General features: G+C 43.0%; 1 protein-coding gene and 1 long non-coding RNA gene across 4 annotated transcripts in view; one reads left to right on the plus strand and one right to left on the minus strand.

Annotated features, from left to right (window-relative positions):
• LOC108503172 overlaps positions 1 to 1,481 on the minus strand; it is a 14,285-nt gene extending 12,804 nt beyond the window's left edge. For both annotated transcript variants that reach the window (XR_001876749.1, XR_001876748.1), the window contains exon 1: positions 1,176 to 1,481. This is a non-coding gene — a long non-coding RNA (uncharacterized LOC108503172). The remainder of the gene's footprint in view (positions 1 to 1,175) is intronic.
• A 184-nt stretch (positions 1,482 to 1,665) lies between these two features.
• KIAA0355 (KIAA0355 ortholog) overlaps positions 1,666 to 23,110 on the plus strand; it is a 58,719-nt gene continuing 37,274 nt past the window's right edge. Inside the window, exon 1 of one of the 2 annotated variants that reach the window (XM_017826913.1) lies at positions 1,666 to 1,734. The gene's annotated coding sequence lies outside the window, so the exon portion shown is untranslated. Of the gene's footprint in view, positions 1,735 to 2,421; positions 2,582 to 23,110 lie in introns of those variants that run through there. The other variant, XM_017826914.1, reaches the window with a different exon arrangement.

The following is a 23,110-nucleotide window of genomic DNA, read 5'->3' on the forward strand; positions in this document are numbered from 1 at the left end:
TTTTTTTTTTTTTTTTTTTTTTTTTTTTTTTTTACTTTTAAGGTCTAGCCTCAAAATCTGGCAAGGGAGGAAGGAAAATCCATCCCAGTGTTTTATTTTCTCTTTCCCTTCCTCTTCAGGGTCCTTTGACTTCCTTTACACTCAGTTTTTCCACTTCCTACCTAGACCTCCCTTCCAATCAAAACCTTGTTGAACCCTTATTAGAGTCATTATCTTTTTTAAAAATCAGTATTTTCTCTACCTTTTACTTAAAAGCAGGGAAAAAAAGAAAAAACTTACCATTTCCAGCCCTTTATACTTTCAGTATATAGTCTTCCAGTACAAGAATACTCTAACACCTCTCTCTCTCTCTCTCTCTCAGGAGCCAACAATATGACAGCCTTCTGTTCCCTTGTGTCTTTCCAAGTATTTCCCAGGTATCTCTTAATTTGAGGACTAAATTTACTAGGAAGAGACACACTTAGCAGACATGCAAGAATCAGGAGAGTTCAGAGGGAGGCACTGATGAGAAGCCCAGTCTGCCAGCAACCATCTGTTCCAGAGAGGGAAACAAAGCCACAGATTGCTCCCAGGCAGCTCCCCGCAGACACTACTTGAGGACTATTTCTAGTTTGTGGCTGGAAGGTGTGCAATAAATTGACAATTTCACTTCTTCCCACAGAGTTTTCTGATTAGCAGCACTGAAATTACTGTTATTTTCACTTTATGAGTATCGTATCCAAGTGTGTGGGTTTGGGTTTTTTTGAGGGGGGAACTAGAGCCAGATGATTGGATGCTGAGCCCTGTAGGCAAAATTTTTGCTTGCATATATTCCAACAATTTTTAACTACTCTTCTACTACTACACATTACCTTATTTTCTAACTTCTACCAGACACTTCTGTACATTTAAAATGTTTGTTCCACGTAAAATATAAGATTCTAAATAAGCCCTGTAAATAAAAACCAATCAGAAGACTATTTCCATAGAAAGAGGATTTGAATACACATCACACTGCACAGCAAACTTTTCTGTATAAAATCTGCATTAAGCCTGAGAAATAACATCGAACCAGTTTAAACTGGCACAGCAAAGCCATCACAGACCAGGCCTATTTCTGAACAACTCCTAAAGCTGGCAGCACCATGACAGTCACGTCCAAGGGATCCATTTGAGATAACGTTTGTGCATTTTACCTAATTCCCAAATAAATCCACGGAGCAGCAGCGTTCCATCCTGCAGCTTGCCCAGCGGGCGGCTCTGGATGGAGGAGGAACAACAGAGAACTTCGCAGGTGCCGCCGGGGATCTCCATTTCCATTTCCAGAGGCTCTCCTGAGGCAGGACCGCAAAACAGTACAATGAGAAACCTCAAAATTTTAAGCACATATAAAACATTCGCTCATTATTCCTTCCCCTTCTCCCGTGCCAGGCCGCCCCGCGGCCTCTTTCCCCCGCGCTCCCCTCACGGCCGGGCCCGTCCCTGGCGGTCCGTGTGACCCCTCCCGGGACCGCCCAAACCCCCTCTGCGGATCCCCCGGGCCCGGGTCCCCCGGTACCCCCTCGCCGCCGCCGTCCCCGTCCCCTCTGCCCTCAGCCCGCCCCTCCGCCCTCCGCCGGCACCGCCCGCTCCCGCCCTCCCCTTCCCGCTGTCACTCGCGGCTCCGCCCGCCCCTCTCCGGCCCCTCCCCGGCCCCGGCGGAGCCGCCGCCGTTTCCGGAGCGCTCGGCGCGGGGCCCGGGGCTGTCGCGGGCAGGTGAGTGAGCGCCGCGCCGACCCCGCCGAGCCCCGGGCCCGGCCCGGCCCCGGCCCGGCCCCGCCGCTCCCCGCCGCCCTGCCGGCGGGCCCGGCCGTGCGGGGCTCCGGGCTGGCGCGTTCGGCGGTGCCGCCGCTCCGCCCTCCCCGGGCGCCGCGGGGACGGGGCGCGGAGGGCGGCGGGGGGGGGGGGCGGCGGGGGGCGGCGGCCGCCCGGGGCAGCGCCTGGGCCGCTCGGGGGGCGGCGGCAGCGGCGGGGCCGGGGGAGCCCCGGCCGGGGGGAGGCAGGGCGGCCGTGCCCGGGGCTGTGGCCGCGCTGCCCCGGCGGGGCTGGGCCGGCTGTGGCGGCGGGGGCAGCCCGGGGCGGTGTCGGGGGCAGCCCGGGGCGGTGTCGGGGGCAGCCCGGGGCGGTGTCGCGGCCGCCCCCCGTACCCGCCGCCGTGCCCCGTGTGCGGGCAGCCCGGGCAGCGCGGCGGGGCCGGGACTGCGCCTGCGGGAATTCCTGCGCACCTTCCCGATCCACAGGGACCCGGCCCCGCCGCCCCCCGGCCCCGGGGCGGCCCCGCCGTGCGGCCTCCGGGCGGTGCCGGCCGGACCTCCCCGGGCAGGGCGGCCCCGGCCGGGCCCCCCCGCGCCCCCGGCCCCGCAGCGCGGCCCGCACAGATTGTTCACCTGATGCGAGCTGGAAGTGCCGCTTGTGGTTGCCGAGCCTTATGCTGTGTGCATATGGTAGCTGCCAGTAGAAGAGGATAACGCGTTTGGGGCTGTAGCTTAAAACTTTACTGATGTTCCTTTGCCTCTCCCTGCTCCAGGGGTTTTGTCGTGTGAGCGGAGAGGAAGTGGTGCAGGTACGTGTTTGTCGGGTGGATGTCGGCTTGGGAATTTGAAAGCGGTTGGAGGTTCTTGTTTGTTTGCTTTATGAGCGATTATAAACGTTATTGCAGGTATAAATCGGCCATTGTTGTTATCGCTGTTGTTTTTATGGAGGAGCAGGTGTCTGAGTGTCTGAAGAGCAGGTACCCCAGTGCCGTGTAACCACAGTGCACTCGGTGTTTCAGTGGGTCATCCAGTGGTTCGGGGGCACACACGGCTGGTTCCCAAAATGTCACTGCACGTGGAACCGCCGGGGTGGCTGGTGGACAACCTCAAACCTAGAGATTGTGGATTTTCAGGTTACTGTTGCTCGCTGTTTCTGTTCTCTCAGCCCAGTGCTCTGGGCAAAGAGGCAGTGGTGCTCTTGAGGAACTGTTTTTGTTTTCTGTGGGCGATGGGCAGCCGGAGCTCCCCTTCCCTCACCTCGCTGAGGTATGTGGTGTGTGTCCCGGCCACATGGAGGTTTTGGTATGCAGCTCATGGGATCAGCAGTGTTGGCTGGTTTTGGTATGTGCACAGGTGCTATTTGTGTATCGTGGGTATCAACATGATTTTGCACTTGGCTGGAGTCTTCTACCAGGCAACCTTTCTAGAGAAGATAAGCTGGGCCCTTCTGTAAGGAATGGCTGATTTTCCAAGTTCAAGACTTGCACGAGGTTTTTCTTTCTTCCTTTATTTTCTGTTTTGTACTTTTCTTCCTAGAAGGACTTTGTAAGCATTTGATCTGTCTTTGGGAAGAAGGTGTTTCAGGGCAACGTAAGTGTTTCTGGTGCTTTGTGGAACCTTTGAGGTGTGAGTAACCAGGCTGGAAGCAGCACAGAGCCACTGCTTTCCACGAATTTTATGGTGCTGCTTCCTAGGTCAGTGTAAGGCAGAAACCCTTCCATTGCCATTTCTCGTCCTGAATCAGGAGTTACTCAGGGCACTTAGGAAACTAGAAATAATGCATACAGGGAATATTTTTCTGGTTGAATGTCTGTTCTTGAGACTCTGAAATTTGATTAACACGTAAATAGTCTCTCATAAAAAATAATAATGAAAATATCTGCAACAAACATTTAAAAGAGAAGTGGAGATCTCTTCTTGGGCCTCAACTTGGATTTTATGACTTGGATCTTAAATTTCTGTGGATCTGCTGTCTCCACCTTGAGAGCTTTATTTCTCTCTTCTTCCCACTATTTATTATCTTTCAACACCTCTTCTTCCTCAGCATACAAATGATGGCCAGTCTTTTTTTTTGCAGCAAAACAATTGTGTTTTTCTGTCCTGTAAGGTGTAAGTAAGCTTTCCTTTATACCTGGCACTGACAGTCATTTTGAGTGCTGCCACTTGACACAACCCTGTTTTGAGTAGTGAGAGGCAAGAGAAATTGTGCTGCTGCTTTTGTTTATGTAGTAGTACTGGAATAGGAAAAGACTTGTTCTTGGTACAATGAATGCTGGTACACCAGAAATCCTGCTAATGATAGTGATTAATGGGTGCTGCTCAAAATAGCTATCGCTGCTGATATGACTAATTGTGCTGTGTGAAAGGAGCTCCTTTATTCCCAGTGATCTCAAGGTGTTTCTACAGCTCTGGAGAAGTGCCTGATCTGTGCAGGCATATAACTACACGCTGAGGTGCAGGACTTTCAGGGAAGTATGGCAGCTCTCTCAGGAGCTGGATGTGCTGCAGAACCACTTGAGGCTGAAAATGAAGAACATTTTCTTGCGGTTACTGTAGGTAGATAGAATATTATTACTGGAATTGGGTGTCAGCCAGCGCAACACCCTACGTGTTTCAAACAATGCCAGAGTATTGTTAGTGGCTACAGAAAGGGTTTATATCATACATGAAAGATGACATTTCCAGCAGCATGGGTAACCTCATCACAGAGCCTTGTGCTGGGGCTGGCTCTGAGGGCAACGGGCTCTGCTGACAAAGTCTATGTCGTGCTGCTCCTCCTGGAGCTCGGTGGTGTGTCTGGATTAGTGTTTCTTACCCTTCCTCGGCCTTTGGGCAACAGCAGTGGATTAGTAACATGCTGCAGGCAATCTCATGCTCTCCAGGCCTTATCACGTTCCAGGTTCTGGGTAGATTTTTTATGTATTGTGGCTGAAAGCAATGCTGGAAACATATATGGGGACTGTGGATCTACACTAGAGGAGGTGCTGTGCCTTGATACCTGTGAAATCTGAAATTTTGGCTGGTAGGATGAAAAAAATATTCTGAAAGTTAAGTAGAATTTGTAAAGATGGGCTCCAAACTCACAGAGAAGAAGCTTGAAGTTGTGTTTGTTGTGCCCCTGGCTTGGTGTGGGTATCTTCTCTTCTGCTGTTTGTGTACCTTGAGATGATGTTATGGCAGGGGAGGTTTGTCCCTTCTGCCCTCAAAGAAACTCTTTAAGATGTGGGGTGAGGGCAATAGGACACATTCAATTCACAAATACTGCTTTGCAGGTTAATTGCTGTTAATTAATTGGTCTGATATGATTCCAGTCTTGTAGTGTTCTGTGAATAAACCATTTTGATCCCATCCTAGAATTTTGTTGAAACAGTGATTAAAACAAGGGGGGAAAAAAGATTTTTTTTTTTTTAAATGAAACTTCAAAATTAAAATTACAGCTGGTGTTAATGAGGTGTGTTTCACTTTGAAGTGCTCTAATGTGACAAGACAAATTATTTTGAGAACTGTGGTCTTGAAATATCAATCTTGCCTTACCCTGCTGTAATTAATGAAGATTAGTGTGTTGATTACTTAAGATAAGTTTGGGGGGATTGATCTGTGTGATTCTAAGGTCATAAACTGCATGAGGCAAACTGGAACAACCTTGGAGTAAAAGAGAAGGGTGTGTGTATGTGTGTGAGAAACAGCGGAACAGAAGGTTTAGAAATGCTGGTTAAGCTTTGAAGAATGAAAGAAAAGGGCTGAAAAGGGGAGTGCAAAGGACTCCAGGTATGACTGGGGCAATCCTGAGATGTCTGTGAGGGAAGCTCAGTGTGGGTGGGTCTGAGGTGGGAGGAACTGAGGCTCTGTGAGGCTTTCAGGCATCTTCAAGAGCCTGTGCAGCACGTCAGGCATTTTTCCAGCTGTGAATTGCATTCCATCCGTGGGACATGGGCTTCAGTCTGGTGATAACACACAGCAGCTTATCCAGTTCAGGTCTGGAGTGTGATACTCTAGGGCTTGGCTCTGAAGAACCACTTTCACAAAGGAAATAAATATTCTTCGTCTAAGGAAAGCCCTCATGTGAGAACATGATAGCACTAGTGCGTGGAATTTTTGCTGTATGAGCTAAAAAACAAACAAAAAACTTTTGCTGTAAAGTAACTGCCCGTGTTTTAGGGTCCCATCAGAGAAACTAATTCCTTAGGAGACATCTTTACAATACTTCCCTTAAATGTCACCAACTCCTGCTTGTGTTTTTAGTGAAATTTTCTCCCTGAAATGACTGATGCATATTTTCTGGTTTAGGCCAGCTGGATTTTCATTGTCTTACAACAGAGCTGTAGTCCTTTGTGGTCTTCTGTTGCTTGATTTCCTAACAGTTCTCTGCTTTTTCAAGTCGTTGGGGGTTTTGGGTCAGTGTGGCTCTGTTTTGTTTTATGGAGTCATGTTTCAGTGGGGTACTTGTCAGGCTCCAGTGTTTTCTGATAAGCATTTCTTTACAATAGCATTGCAAAAGACAGATTCTCTGGAAAATTTCAACAGGAAAATTCTTCCACCACCTTGTCGGTCACTCCTCCTCAGGCTGAGATATTCTGGTTTTGTTGTTTCCTGGCACTACAGGTGTGTAGGTTAGAATGCTGTAAGGGAACACATCAACTGGCTGTTTAATAACTGTATTTTAGGTGTGATTCTTGTTTGGTTGTGCACTCAAAGTTGACGTTTAAATGGTGCTGTCCAATTATAGACAATTCCTCTCAGGCTCTGTGCAGTGTACTCTGCAATCTGGGAACGGAGCAAATCTCCAGCAGTTTCTGAAAATAAGAGAAAGTTTGTTTCCCGTGATAAAAATAATAATGTTGAGCTTTGGTTCTTTAATGCTTTATTCTAGCACATTTTGGGAACTTTAAAGCAGTGTATGGAATGTGTTGTAGAGGAGAGGGTAGTGTGGGAGAAGAGCAGGAAGAAGGGACTGAGAGGGACCTTTTTTCCACTTCCTTCTTTCTCCCTGGGCATCCCTAGTGTTATTCATTCATGTGAGGGTTATCTCCCAAGGAAATACATCTTTAATCCTGTCAGTGAGTGAGTGTTTTTAGTTTCCCAAGTAGATTACCTGACTGTCATAACTGGTATGTTTGTGAGTTTCTGGATCGTGTTGGGAATTCCTCTGGACTTACTGGGGTAAAATTAGATCCTTTGAAATGTGTCCACGTGATCTGTCTGATACCAGAATATTCAGAGCAATGTTCCTGGCGTTTTTTAATGAAAGTTGAACTTCCTGCTCTTCTGTACATGTTACAGAACTTGGCTAATTGTGCCTTAGAAGAACAGTTTGAGTCCAAGCACAAGAACTTCCCTGGAGAAAGATAAAGCACCTGAATGTCATATTCCAGAAACAGCTCATATTCCAGAAAAATCTGGAGATCTTTTAAAGTGTTGCTTCCTGAGTGTCTAAGTACAAGGTAATAATTTTAAAAGTTCCTTAAAAATACTTGAAGCTGGCAATGTCATCCTGAAGAAGCTGGACACTCTTTTTTATGGCCCAGCATGTTACAAATGCTGAAAAGCAGAGAAAGCTGTAGTGACTAGGAAGGACAGACACAGAAACACTCTCCTACTTGAAAGCCTTCTTGTGTGTGCATCCTCACAGCTTGAGTGAAAGACTGGGGAAACACAGGGGAAGGATCACCCTGGAGAAACGTGATTCTGTGCCAGACTCCAAAAGATTTGAGGAACATAACCTCTTTCTGTTGAGTATTTCAAAATTTTTCTCAGAATGCTGTTTGCAAGTCTTGCACCAGAGGGTACTGTGTTATGTGGGAGGAGGAAGAATACAAGGAGGAAGAGGCTACCTAGAAATGTCCTCCTTCCAGTTCTGTCTGTTCTTCTGCAGGGTAACTCCAGTGTAGAATGAGTTGGTCATCTCTGAACGCTCAGAAGAAACCATGATTGTCAAATGAAGGTCCAAATGAATGCGGGTTTTCATCATTTGTTAAATGTGTTTACTTAAAAGATGGGAAGAGCCTGAGGAGAGGGGATTTTTTTGGCAGGAGGGCAGAATGACAACACTACCTGTTGTTGAGTGCTCTGCAATTCTTTGTCCAAGCAGTTGAAGGCCAGGTGGTGGAGAACAGTGGTAACTAGAACTATGGAAAGACATTCATGAGTGCATGTTTCATAGCTCCAGAATAAACTTTATTTAGCTTCTTACCAAAGACATAGTTGGATATTTGTGGGTTTTTCGGCTGAACAACACAGTTTGCAAATATGTAAATAATAAGCTAATAAGAAATACCCTTTTTTTCTGTGTGAGAGGAGTATTTGCAAGCAGATGATGCAATCAAGAACTTGAATATGAAGATGAAAAATGGGGTCTACTGCTAAATATATGCACGTATTGTTGAGAAAAAACAAAAGCTTTCATTAATTAAACAGGCAGAAGAGCATGAATAAACTGTGTACAGTTTGGTAGCGCTCAAGTTTTGGTTTAGCGAGTTCAGCTCTGAGGAGTGCAGGTGACATCCAGGCTGCTGGGTTGCTGCTGTTGTTGGCAGAAGAGCAGAGGAGTGAGTGGGTACTTGTACATTCCTTACCTACAGAGAGCAAACCGGGTGTACTTTACTAACCCCCCGTGCAGGACAAACAGATTGCCTTTGTACCACTGTAGATACACATGCTCTGATAGAACCAAGCTTAAGGCTCTGGTGGTCTTATAACTTGCACTTCTTTTTTAGCTGTTTTTGAAGAGAAGTTGCTGAAGTTTATGTATAGAAGAGCAGGGTAGGTTAACTAAAAATTAAATTTCCGAAATTAATGCAAGTGTATGTGGACTTCTAACACCATGGCTTATTTTTCTTAAGAAACTTCCATGCTGATGAAAACTGTATGGAGTCCTGGAAGGAAATGCCAGTTATTAGAACAAAACTCTGGGAAAAAAAAGAGCACATTATAACAGCATATTGTTATTTGGAATATGCTTGGTTCTGTGTTAAAATGTTGGAAAAGTCTTTACTCAAAGAATTTCCAGTCTTTCTATCTGTCTTGTATTGCTTTCAGAAAGAGATTGAGAACATTTTCTCTCCAGCAATCCGATTAGATCTCATAATAAACTTCTTTGTCTAAACATTGCAATAATTTCCAGGGCAACAGATTGTGATGTTGAATTCAGCACTTTGACCTCATTTCAGGTCCAAAGAGGAGCGAGCATTGAAAAGTTTTAGGCAAGTTATTACGAAATAACTTGGTAATTAGCAAATTCTGTATAAATTTGACCACGAATTTAGCACAGGTCTGTTCACAGGTTCTTCTTAGCAAAGGTATTCTACAGATCCAGGTTGTCAACCTCAATTTAAATGTTATCTTTCACGTAAACCACTATTTCAGGTTTAAGAGTAAATATTGGGTCATGGCACACATATGGTCTAGTTTGGCAGTCCTTGGTCAGGTGCACTGAGAGCTTTACCCGTGTGGAAAAGTGGCACATCCAACCTGTGCTATTTTGAAGTTAATCTGTTGCTTGGTTTAGTGGTTAGAAAAGATCCTGCTTTGGTGAAGTGAATCCATTGCTCTGCAGATGTTGCTGAACGTGAAATCTGTTGCAAACCACTAATGATACATTTTCTGTTTTTGTATAGGAATGTTACATTTTTGTGGTGATGGATTGGTATGATAGATTAAATCTGTAGTTGACACACAAGATTTAGGGAAAGTTTTTTGGGTAAAGTGCATTTTCTTCCTTTGAAGATGGAGCAGGAAAAGAGTTTTTGTTTGGGTTTTGTTTTTCTTTTTTCCATCTTAGTTTCTGGAATGGTTGGGTTTTAGGAGGTTTCATTAGGATTGTCTGATGCAGTCAGACAAATGAATAACAGACCACGAATTGCTCTGTGATTGTGCTTCCCCTGAACAGGGGTTAGAAGATTAAAGCTCTTCTCTTTCCATGTCACGGTGATCACGAGGTCCCTTTCCATCATGGATATTGTCCTTCAGGCATCAGGAGGTGTTTGGTTGGTGCTGGTCAGGTGTCAGGGAGTTACTGCTCCAAACCCTTTCCTGGTGTGTTTGATTGTGGACATTTCTGAAGGGTGTTCTTTAACCAGACACCTTGGGCTGAACACGGGCTGGGTGGGTTCCTGTGGCTTAGGGTGGCAGAGGGCATGGCTGAAGAGCTCCTCTGGCTTGAAAGGTACAACAGATGAAGTTTAATTTGTTCTCAAACAGCTGCACAGAATTTGTTGCTTGTGCAATGCAGTGATGTGGGGCTTTGGTGTTTTTTAAACTAAACTTCTCAGTTGGTTTCTGAGGAAATGTCTGTAAATCAGTGTGTTGGTCTCCTCAGAATCCCCTGTCCTTACTCACTTATCCATTATTCCCTTCCCTTAGGGGCACTGTGGATGGAAAAGGTCTGTCCAGGCTCTGCCTTCTCTTGTGTTTCAGCACCTTTTGCTGAGTGTCTTTCACTTGAAGGACCTTCATGGCCTCAAGTTTGTGAACTGTGAGAGGAAGGCAACTACTGCTGATTTCATAGGACTGATAAAATTTGGCTTGATGTTGTTATTTGTTTGTTCTTTTTCCTGAGACATTCACATTTTTATGGGCTTTTTTCAGCCTCACACTGCAACCAGTGGGTGCTTTTCTCTATCTGATAGTTGTTGCTGCTGTTTTAAGTCACATTCTGAAACAGGAGAAAATTATGTATTTCAGTCAGGGGCTTTCCTTTAAAAAGTTGTATCTGTGTTTTGTTCTGAAATTGTTTTAGGGCAGATGAGGCAGATTCTTTTCAAAAATTCTTGCGGTTTCAGGGAAATAATATATTGTGTCTTCCTTGCATGTGCTATTTGATATATTCTGTTCTGGGGCATGACTTCTCTCTGCTGTGTTGGTTGTTTTTCACTGCACATGAAATCAGAGATCAAGAAAAACAAGGGTAAGTATAGTTTATGAAATTTTCTACACTACATAATTATGCTAACTTAAGGTTTTGTAAGTGATACAGCCCTCATAATTATGAGTGTTCACAGGAAGGTGTGCAGTGTTTTGATTCAGATGTTCAGTGTGCTGAAGGGTAAATTGTAATATGAATGCAGGACATCTTGCATGCTGTCTCTGTGCTAAATATTTGTCTCTAAAATGAAGTCTAATGTGAGGAAAGTTAAATTATATAATAGATATAATTTATATTTATATAAAATAATATATATTATAAAATATATTTATATATAATATATATTATAAATATATATAATATATATAGTTTGGAACAGTAGACTTGGGGCAAATATGCAAGTAGCTATGTGTGAATATTGATTATTGTGCTTGGTAGGTTGTTAAAAACCTCATTGTGCCTCAAAGCACTGTTGCCTTAGTGGACTTAAAATCCCTTATTTAGCTGTCACTCAAGATTTGTGTTGAGGGTTTTTTTTTCCCTCCATCTTTTACATCACACCACTGATTTAAGACCTGCAGTTCACTGGCTTTCACTGGCCTTACCCTGTCACAGGCAGAGACTGTTTTGGCCAAAAGATGGTGTTGTGAGGGACAGTGCTCCACCTGAAACAGCCCAGACCTGGTGATCTTAGAGGACCCACTGAATATATTCTGAAAAAAGCAGGGAATGATAATTGCAGCTGTAGAATATCCCTCAGAGAGGGGAAGCATTTGAAAAGTTGACTTACATATACCAGTGTGTGTCCTCAGGTGTGAGATCCCCTTGTCTTAACTGCTGTGTGCTCCAGCACAACACCTAAGATGCTGTGTATTTTTTTATGTAGAAACCAGCATTTTAAGAAGTGGTACTTCAAAAATTGATGCTTTGTAGTTGATGTGAAGGGAAGAATTGGGTTTTGTTTTCACTGGTGAAATTATTCTTTTTCTGAAACTGCTGCTTAGGTTCTTCCATATGGAAGATATTACCTCAGCTTGGACTGGAGGTTGTGTGGCAGGTACTTGTGGCTTACTCACATTTACTCTGGAATGCCTCTCCTTCTTTTCTTGTTTGTTTGCTTTTCTCTGTTCAGAAATGTTAGGTTTTGTTAAACACATGCGTATTGAAGACTGTAGTAAGAAACACAGTAAAGCAACTGCTCACAGTCATGAGCTCAATAAATAATCACTGAGACTACTCAATATAATCTCTTAGAATTAACAAATATTAGGTAAAAAACCTGTTCCTTTATAAATAACAAGCTTAAATCTGGCACTTTTCACAAGGGCATGTAGTGATGGGACAAGGAGGAATGGCCTTAAGCTGAAGGAGGGTGAGTTAGATTAGAGATTAGGAAGAAATCCTTCCCTGTGAGGGGGGGAGGCCCTGGCACAGGTTGCCCAGAGAAGCTGTGGCTGCCCCATCCCTGGAAGTGTCCAAGGCCAGGTTGGACGGGGCTTGGAGCAACCTGGGCTGGTGGAAGGTGTCCCTGCCCATGGCAGGGGGTGGAACGAGATGAGCTTTAAGGTCCCTTCCAACCCAAACTCTGCTATGATTTCAGGATAATTTAGTCAGATTTTTACAACATTGGTGTGTGGTAAAAACCTTGATGTCACAAGATTTTTTTCGTTGATGTTTATTCTTGAGTACTTACCTTTTAGGTGCTTAATAGTATAGACTGCTTAATGTAACACTGAAATTGTTTTTATTGGTAGTAAATAAATATCAGCTCTAATAAAAATTCATTGTCTTGTCCAAAATATGGACAAAGAAATGGCTACTAAATGGAGTGTGTGGAGTGTGTGTTTCAACTTCAGAGGCCAGCATAATCACCTGAAAAATATGAAAAGCAGTTTGTGGAATAATTTTCTGTTCCAGACAGAGAATAATACATTAGCTGTAAGAGGAGCTAAGGTTCTGTTTTACAAGTGGCTATACTGTTTAAAATTATTTGCTGATTGGCATGCAGCAACTCAGAAAGCAGCAGGATGCCTTACTAATAGCATTTGAGAGCCCTAAAATACAGTTTAATCTCATTTTTGAATATCATTATATTGATATGCTGTACAAAACCCCATCAGTTTCATTGCCAAGCACACAATCATCTCATTTTTTTATGCTGCTGAATCCAGTCACTCTCCTTTTCTCCTGTGATTATTTTTGTTCCTAGTTTTAGTTTTACTGTTTTTTTCCTGCTTTACACTTAAATTCCCGTTTAAAACTCCCCTGTTTGTATGTATTACACAGTGAGGATTGGAATGTTAGCTGAAAGATGGGGAGAGGAATCTGCCGTGCTGAAAATGCGAAAGATTTCCTGTTGTTGTTTGGAGATGGAGTCCCTGCAGCTTAAACTCTCCTCGCTTCACAGAAATACACTTGTGGTGGTAGAGGATAAAACCCCCTGATATATCTAATAATACTCTGGCTGTGGTTAGTCCCTGCTCTGTCTTTAGAACACATTGTTCCTAATAAAATAATAAATGCACAAAGTGGTGTGGCCTGCTCCAGCTGCAGAGTATTACTGGATGCTTTGAAGGAAGGTAATTATTTTATTTATTTCTGGAATGGAAATTTTGAGAAAGTGACTCATTGAAATTCAGCTCCCTCAATAAGGAGAACATGCCTCGTGGGGTGCACGTAACAGGTATTGTCAGGTGTGTGCAGGAAATACATATTTGGTGTTACTTGTGGATGAAACCAAACCTATAAATACCTTAGTGTGGTAGGTAAGGAGGCATGTCTCACACTGTGGGGTTTAAGCTGGCTGGAGTTAATTTAAAAGTAGGAAAAAGAAATTGAAAATAGTCCAGTGTTACTGAATTGAAAGCGAGAAAGCAGGATATATTCTTAGTGTTCAGAATTTGCAGGAAACTACAAAGTTGGTGTTATAATAGCTTTTTCAGAAAGAAGATGCAGAAAATAAATGTAGCATGCCTGTGTTTATGCATTGTAGTGTTCCCTGAGAGATTTCTACAGATACATACTGTGGGCTTATGTAGAATATAGAAAGTGTAATCACCTAATGGAAGAAATCTGAGAGTAGAGCAAAATCTTTCCAGAGCTGTAGAAGGAAGGAGTATTGGTAGAGTAGGAACACATTTTCCTGGTTTTTTTCCATGTAATGCTTTGGAGAACAGGAAGGGAAGGAAATCCTCCAGCAGGAGCGTGTTTGCTGTTTGGTTGGTCGTGCAGCAGTGATTTGCACTTTCTGCTGCCATCAGAAATCCAGGAGCAGAGGACACATAGGCTCAGGTTTTTGTCAGAACCTGCCTAATGGGGCAAAAACGTGGAAGAAGGGGCATTATTGGTAAATGGAGAGCATAATAAAGACCTGCAGTGCAAGTTGGGGCTTTACATCTCGGCTCGAGCAACAGGGTTCTGCCTACACGGTGTTCCCTGGGCTCTGTTACTGTGCTCTTTGTCTCAAAGCAGATGGAAGGAGAGTTTTTTGCCTAAGTAATAGTTTCACTGACCTGCTCCAGAGCCACTGTGGAAGTTGTTGCTTCCATGATGCAGATTATGGAGGAGCAGTTGGCGTTGAGTTTTGTCCAGCCTGGCTGAGCCGCGGCTGCTGTGCGACGGTTCTGCTGCGCTTGGAGGAGCTTGGAAGCAGTGGATGTGTGGGAATGTCTTGGATGAGGTCTGTGTTCAGAGGGAAGATCCCTGGCTGTGTTTGCTGAGGGATATGGACTCTCAGTGTGGGGGATTTGCAGAGGGTGGGTTTCCTGTCAGGCTCCAGCGGCGTGTGCTGGGTCAGGTGTGTCGTGGAGGGTCGTGGCCAGAAGACTCGAGTCAGAATGCACGTGTTGTCTAATTTGGCCACTAATGTTATCTTAAATATAGTGTTTACTAGATCGTGTTATCCTTGTAGATCATGTTAATATACTTAGTATTTTAAATTCAATTGTTAAATTATTCTTTAAAAATCAATTTAATGACTATATTGTTGAAGAAAACTGTCAGCCATTCTGCTGGTCAGTGCCCATTTCAGCAGCAGTGCCAGCACTGTGCTGACTTATCTGGTGGTGCTGGAGTGCTCTGAGTGAAAGGCTCATTATTTTTCAAAAAATAAGGTTTCTTTTCAGAAATTTAAAAAAACCCAAACCACTAAACTTTCAGTGAGCTTAAAAGTTTTTTCATGTGCTGCTTCAGTAATTTGAATGTTTCATATAAACCATTGTATGTTGAGATGGTTGTTTTCCCCTAATAGAATGTTCCAACCTGCAGCAATGATTGGGCTCCAGGAGCCCCTTCCCTAGGCAGTAAACATTTTTAAATAGTGTCACATATGGATTTACTCTGGTTGAATTTGGATTTCATTCTTTAGGACTGATGAAGAATATTCTTAACAAAACTAAAACCACCTCTGCTGCATCCCCACAAGTTTATGAAAGATGGGAGTGGAAACAGTGCTCAGAAATGAAAGACTGATACTCCTTGGTTAGTCCTCACCTCCTTGGTGAGAACTTCAGAATTGCTTCTGTAGCTCTCATACTAAAGCCAGAGACTGAGGGGAAATATTCTTTAAGTTGTATTTACATTGATAAGCAATATATTAGTTCTTTAATTATGCATTTTATTACCCTGGTGTCCATAAAATGCTTAATTAATTTAATATTTTGAAATAGCTGGGTTATTGGACAGTGCAGTGGTGATACTCTTTTTCCGTTTGAATAACAGTGCCCTTTTGAAAACATACTTTCAAATATTTTCCTAGTGGCATGATAAATTTTTGTGGTTGTCATGTATTAACATGAGAGTCTTTGAGGTTTTTTAAGATGTTTCTAGTCCTTGTTTTGGGGTAGGGTAGAGAAGTTTTCAAATGTTGACCCTTAAGACTCAATGAAGTTGAGTTTTATGTACGGTTTTATAACATTTTTTTTGCTGAGGGATGAGGCAGTCCTGACTTGCACTTATCGTTTGTGTTGACAGGGTAATTTTATTTATTTCTTTTAAATAAGGAAAGAATTGTTATCCCCCGGTAGTCACCTAGGAATGCATCTCCTGGGTGCAGTGCTCCTGCCATCCAGCTGACTTCTGCTTCCTGCTGTGCCCTGCTCGGATCAGCACCTTAATGACCTGACTCTTGACTTCCCAATTTCTCCATTGTTTTTCAGTCCCTTTCAAAATCCAGCTCTGCTACTTTATAAAGTTCTTACACTTGCTTTTCTCTAGTCTTGATTTGTGTTCGCTTATGTGCTTTTATTCTTAATTGCTGGAGGGTGTCCTCCCAGTTGCACTGTTCAATTTGTGTGGAACTGCTCAGAAATTCAAATGGTGCCCTGCTGAGAGCAGGGTGGAAGCTGGAGGAGTGGGAGAGAGAGAGAAAGTAGAACAAACTCACGGTATTTACCAGACCTGTCTGTGCAAACCAGTATGCAACAAAACATATTTATTGTGAGGCAATCTCACAATTATCTTATTGATAAGATATACATCTGGAAAAAATTAACCAATCGTGTCATAACACTTAATGTCCTGGTTCAAGGATTATTCCTCTTTCCTCATTTTGCTTGTGTGGTCAAGTTGGCCTGTAGCTGATTATGTCTAAAATATAGTTTGGAAAGTAATTTTATGAAGTACTAGGGGCAGTTTCTTTGTTGTTAGCATCCTAGGCTGCCTGGCTTTATTATTAATCCACAGAAAGTCTTATCAGTGTAGCTGGCCTTGATTTGAAGGGCTTGGTGTAGGAATCACAAGTCATTTGTGAGTCACTGGAGTTGCCTTTCATCCCTCTGTGCCAGTGAAGATGTTCCTGGTGCACAGTGCCCAGGTCAGTCCCTCTCTGCAGGGTGAGCATGCACCAGCTCAGCAGTGGGGGTGTTTTCTGGGGCTGAAATCACTCATTTTGGGGTGGGCAGAGGAGTGTCAGTGTGTGGCTGGGGAAAATGCAGCCCCAAGGGCCTGCCCACGTCCCTGCAACCTCCAGGCTTGGGATCCTCCTGGAAACTTCTTGTTTGTCAGCATTTGGGAGGCAGAAGAACCTTCTTTTGTTCCTCAGGGAGCCGTTCTGTATCAAAGTGCTTTTGTGGGAGAATTTGTTCACGGAGGAACATTTTGCCCTAGCAACTGTACAAATTTGATATAATTGGTAAAAATAGGAAAGAGGGTTATGGATAGTGCTCATTAATTAAAAGTCTAGATCTTAACCACTGCCATTGTGTCCTAGATGGATATCTGATCCATCTTTTAATTGGCTTTATGTAACAAATGTTACAGAATGAATGGCAAACAAACAACATATTCTGTTGTTGCAAAAACCCAAACAAGTTTAAGCGAACTTCTCATGAAGAGATGGTGTCAGATGAGAAGATTTCCATTGTAATAAACCCCTGTAAATTGTAAGGCTTTTACTTAATGTCCACAGATAGTTTCCAAGTATGAATAATTGCTGGAAGTTAATGCTCTGCTTCCCAAACTGCCCTGCAGTGCAGATCTGTTGTATTTTAAGTTCTTACCTTCCAACAAATAAAGCTGTTTCATTGCAGTGCAGTACTGACAGTACTATTGAAAATCTCTTTCTTAGAGAAAGATTTAAACCTACATTGTATAAATACACTACGTTTCTAGTGCTCTTAAAAGTAATGTTAAATTGTCCTCAACAAGAAACATGTGGTTATAAATTCTGATGTGCTCTGTGCACTGCCCTGAGTGTCGAAAGCAGAGTGTGCAACACGGAGGATATTTAATTTAAAAAATTGGGATAAGGGTCGTGAATTGTAGGCTAGAAATAGAAAATAAGATTAGAGGTTATGTTTCAGGCATGGAGCTGTCTCTGGGGGGGGGGGAACAGAACAAGGTTACTTCAAGGTTTGGAGCCTGGTTGGGGGATGGGGAGAAGGGAGGAAATCCAGCAGTGGCTAAAAATGGTGCCTGGGGGAGTTTGTAGTAATACATACAATAGGAATTGCCAGGCATTGCCTTGGTGCTGAGCCTCGTGCAGTGGAACCTCCTCCTCCCCATGGAATTCTGGTGCCAGGATGGTCATGGGCAGTGCCTGGCACCGGTGGGGGGGTCATGGCTGCCAGCACAGACAGCCCTGCTGGGGAAAAGGTCTCTTTCTCCCAAATCTAATACTTAGGAAATATATCTGAAGGGGGCCTGGCCAAACCCACGATGGAATCCTCAGCTGGTATTGAAGCGTTGCTTAAGTGTCTTTGGCACCTTTGCAGTGTCCCAGGGCTGGCAGAGCTTGGCTGTGTCGCAGTTTGTGCAGCAGAAAAGCCCTTTGTCAACACAAGTTGCTGGGAAGGAGTGTCAGCACGGCTTAAGTCACCCAAACATGACCTAATGTAAGCCTGGTCTTTCATGTTGCTAATAAATTGTAAGTATAATTGACACACCAGAAGATGCCACTTAAATTTTTAAATATTTCATTCCAGTCTTAATTTGTGACCAAAATGCAGCTCTGTTAAGGAGTTTGGAGAGATGCCATGGCATGTCCTTGGTTAGGTGTAAAGTCAGGCTCTTCCACTGACTGCTGTGTGTGTGCCACTGTTGGGACTGGGTGCTTCAGGGGGAACACACGTGAGGTTTCAGGAAGATCTAACAAATAATAAAAGTTTAAGCTTAAGTCTTCAGGTTTGCCTCTGGATGTTTGATTTCTACTGAACAGATCAATCCCATTGTGTTAATTTGTTTTATGGATTAAAACCTTACATCTGTTTCTCTCTCAAAATCTTTTACAGCAGCATAAATGTGCCATTGTATCCTCTGCTGTGCAAAAGAGTTCTTGCACAACTCAGTGCAGAAATATTTGGCACATAACCTGGTGACAAATCATGCCCGTGATTGAGGGCTTAGTTGTTTATATAAAACCAGCAGTACTTTTAATTTCAGGACACGGTAAGGTGATGTGACTGCGTTTTATGTGTTGTAAATGAGGATTGATAATTATTTAGCTATTGATAGCGGGAAATATTTGGGAGTTTTTTGGCGAATAATTTTTAACCGAAGAACGATGCAATTTTTTTAAAGGACAAAAATGACATTCCATGAGGCAGATCCCATCAGGATTTCTGTGCACATCAGCCTGACTGCTGTGTGCCTTTCCATGCCATACACTTAATGTAGCAGCTCAAAGCCGGAAGGTAGAAAAGCTGTGTGTGCTGAGACAGAATTCCATGGATGCATTTGTTAGCAAGTAGCTCTTGTGTGCAGTTATTTATATTCCTTGGTAGCATCTACACCAGATATAAAACCCCCCAGATTTATTCTCCAAATGTGTAAATTTATTTGCATTGAAAGAAATTGAACTTGTTATTATGAGTGTTAACTCTTCTTTTGAAGAAGCAGGAAAACAATAGTCTGTTAAAATATTAAAATACTTGCTTTTCTTAATAGAAGGAAAATCAGTCAAAAGCTAGTCTTCCCAGGAAGAGCATATAAAATGCAAACCCCAAGTAACTAATTGCTTTTAAACCCAGAAATTTCTTGCAGGCCTGAAGTGTAAGGAGTGGATGGAGAAGACCCAAGGTTGCTCTGGTGTCCCTCAGCCTCCAGCTTTGGGATGCTGAGTTGACCTGGGGCTTATTTTGGCATTTACGTTGTGTGGATGAAAGGCAACAAATTATTGTGTGGACTGAAATAGCAGGTGGGATTACTGGAGCAGCTCATGGGAGGCACTGGAATCCAGAGTCTCTGAGCTGCCATTGTGGCAAGTTGGGGGGACAGTGGCTGGGACACGGGGGCTGCTGGGGAAGGGCTGGTGGAGAATCCTTTGGTCCCAGTGCTTAAGTTGTGTTTGAACCAGTTAATGGCCTTGGCAGAAGATGGAACAACTCAGGGAGGGATTTTTTCCCTTGTCTGCTGTGTGAGTCAGGCAGAACAATCAGATAAGTGCTAAGCTTTGGGTGGTCTTGAAGGGGGAAATGATACAGTTTGGGCTGTATCTTTTCCTTTTGATTTGTATTAGACATTTATAAGCTGGAAGGGTGCTATATTTGATCTTATAATTAATCCTGTTTTGACCCCAGCTCTGCAGGATGAGTAAGTGCTATTTTAAAAATCTCATCTATATTCAATTAAGCCTTATAAATTCTGGTCTTAATGAGGAGGTGAATGCTGTGCCCAGGACACACAAGCAGCTTTTTTGATCAGAAAAAATGAGGGAAGGTTATGAAGTATGCATGCTACTGCTTCTACTTTCCTAATCCTTATGATCTCAAAGTACTTGTCACCACTGTTCCTTCATCAGCTGCAGAAATTAGTTCTACATAATCTAATATATTACAAACCATAGACTTGTTAGAAGTAAAGCATTTTGACAGTTCCAAAAGTCTCCTGTTACAAAGGTCTAGTTCAAAAATGATTTTTAGAATTAAAGTGAAAACTACTACTATTTATGAAATTGCTATTTACAGTAGTATTATGCTTTTATAGTATTATGTACACACTAATGTTTGGTTTTGTTATGGGAAGGAGACTGTTATTCACACTGGATTGCTCTGGTTTATTCATATCCTGTGACAGTGAATCAGATACTGCTGTCTATATACAGCCTGAATTGCCAGCCAGCTTTGGGCCCAAATATGGTAAACATAATTATGTTCATTTGCTGTAAAAATACATTCTCCTTAGTTTAACATTTCCATGATTACAGTTTTCTGATAATTCCATAATTTTCAGCATGAGAGGGATATGAAAGGCGTAATCATCGCGTCCCTCTCTTCAGCACAGAATATAGTTTGTTTTCCTGGGCAAAACTCCAGCTGTTCAGTGATGAATTTACTGCTGCTCAAACACACTGAGCCCATGAACCATTTGGGAAGCCTGTTCCCAACACAGGGGTTGTGCTGTGGAGACACAAATCTGTGTCAGGGAGACAGCAAAAGGCTCGTGGCTGCCACTGTCATGTGGCACTAATGTATGTGCTGATGGCAGTTTTTCTGATAGATGCTCCTGTTTCCTATTTTTGGAAAGGAAATTCAGATCATTTCAGAATACTTAATGCTTTTCAAGTAGGAGACTGTCAGTGAGTTGGGGGAGAAGGCAAACGTGAACATAAAGCTCCCACCATGTACTGAAGAGAATAAATATTAGTAAATACTGATTTTAATTTCAGTCACAAAGAAATGTTATGATAATACTTATTAAATATAAAAAGAATAGTTTACATGTGGAAATACATGCTAATAGTAGCCACTTCATTTATACAAGTGGGTTGGGATTAGTATGTTTAATGCAGCTAAGAAAAAGCGTTTGCACGGTTTTTTCTCTCTCTGTTTGGATGTAGTCTGGTACCAAGAGAATGTTGTAGACGTGTTCTGTGACAAGTGTTGAGAATTCAGAAGCAGCATAGTAATTTGGGAAAGGAAAGATTGTTGGTGTTCAGTAACTCCAAATGTTTTGAAAGCTTTCATCATCCTTGGCGCAAACAGGCAAAAAAAAAAAAAAAAAGATGAAAAATCACATACAGGCTCAGCAGGCTCTGCTGTGTGTAATCTGTCTCATGTTTCTAGTACTCAAAACTTCCTTCTTCAGAGAAGAGCTTTAAATGTGTAGGTGATCTGTAATTTTCTCTACCTTGAAATACTACTTTTGTCTAAGACTGCTAAAATAATTAAAATGCCTCCTGAAGTTAATCTGAGTTTGAGTTTTTCAAAGTTGTGCAGCATCACAAACTCTGTTAAAACAGTTTGGTTGAGGGATCTTTATTTCAGTGGGAAGATTCAGTTGTGTGTAGCTGGGAGGTGTGAGTCCTAGGGCTTTTCTGAAATGTGGTGTCTGTTTGTAGGAGCAGCAGGACGTCTGGAAGCCTTGTCTGAGAGGGAACAGCTGAGTTATGGATGAGGAAATGTTTGCAGAGGAGTTGTAAACAGTGGGTTGTGATACACAGCCTTCAGTGAGCATTGAGGTGGAGGGAGTAAGGAGGTGAAAGTGGCTGTGCTGATTCAGACTTCAAAACTGATCCAGCTCAACCTTCTTTATGCCACAGTGGCTATAAATGGATATCTGGGGAAAGGCAAGAACAGGGTGAATTTGTGGGCAGCACTGATTTCAAACTGTCCTCAGCAATTTGCTGCCTTTGGATTTCTGAGCCTGTGGTGAGTCTGTAGTGACCCAGATGAGCCCCTCTGCAAGGAAGGGTGATAAGAGTCCACAACTCCACAGGAATTTTGAAGTGTGGGTAACCCATGGATTTGTGCAGTGGCACAAGTACGTCTCTGGCTTTCCCAACACTGCTGGTCCCTTCCAGATTTATTCTTCTGACTCTGCCATTCACCATCAGGCTGGTGTTTAGCAAAAACAGTCAGTTGTAACACCAGATCATCTTTCTCAGTGGTGATGATCAGGCCAGAGCCCATCATTTTGTAAGTGAAGTTAGGATTGTTTTTCCATGTGGGAGTTGATAAATTTATCCATAATTAATCTAGTGTCTTATTTTAGTCCCTCAGCCCTGTAAAGCTGTGCCATTCCTTTTGAGTGTGTGTGTGTATATGTATGTGTATATATATATATATATGTGTATATAAATATATATTTCATACCTAAATGCTGTATTTTTGCCCTGATCTTATTCCCACTTATTTTTCCAAGTCTTGTTTAAGGTATGATTTGTTTAGGGCAATGAAAGCTTCCTCAGAAGCAGCTACCTTTTGAAAGAAGGTGTGTTGAGGGTAGCATTTATAAAATATCTTCCACTTATTTCTCTACATGCTTTGTCAAAGGATGGGAATTATTCCCATTTTTCTGGGTGCAGAAGCTTTTTCTGCAGTATTTGGGTCCATGGATAAATAATTTCAAGCCAGTGGGAATAAAGCTCTACATGGAGCCCTTTGCCTGGTTTCTTGATCTGCACTGACTCAGCAGTAACTAAGCTCTTCAAAGGGATTTCCTAAACCTCTTATAACGAATTTTAGTAGAAATTTTCAGCAGGGATCTTAAAACGTGTATTGAAAACCTCTCTTCCCCGTGAATGATACTGAAGAACAGGTATGACCTTTGCTTTTGTTAGAAAGCTGCAATTCATGCTCTAACAAAGAGATTTAACTCTTACCTGACCACGTGGGAGACACCACTGACTTTACTGGACCTCATCATGTGCATTGCTGAGTGCATGGCTGAAGTGAGCCCAGAGCTTGAAGGTGTCTACTACAATCTCACAGGATTGCAGGATGGTTTAGTGTTGGGGGGTTTTATGGGGTTTTTTGTTGTGGTTGTTGTTTATTATATCATGTTCACCCCCCATATGAAAGCTTGTCATCTGCATAAACTTGGGAGATGGTGGGGTTTGTGGTTATCCTTACACAACTGAGACACAACTACACTGGTTTTCTTCATGCTTGTTTCTTCTGTTAGGTTTTGACAAGGAAACACCATCCTAAACTCTTTGTGGTTGCAGTTTTACCTTTAAATACGGTAATCAGGAGCAACAGGGTGAAGAGTAGTCTGACATAGGTGGCTTCTGCTGTAGCTTAGGAAGACTTCAAGTGTGTGT

Source organism: Lepidothrix coronata, unplaced genomic scaffold (genome assembly GCF_001604755.1).
Source record: "Lepidothrix coronata isolate B3197 unplaced genomic scaffold, Lepidothrix_coronata-1.0 Scaffold132, whole genome shotgun sequence".
Taxonomy (NCBI): Eukaryota; Metazoa; Chordata; class Aves; order Passeriformes; family Pipridae; genus Lepidothrix; species Lepidothrix coronata.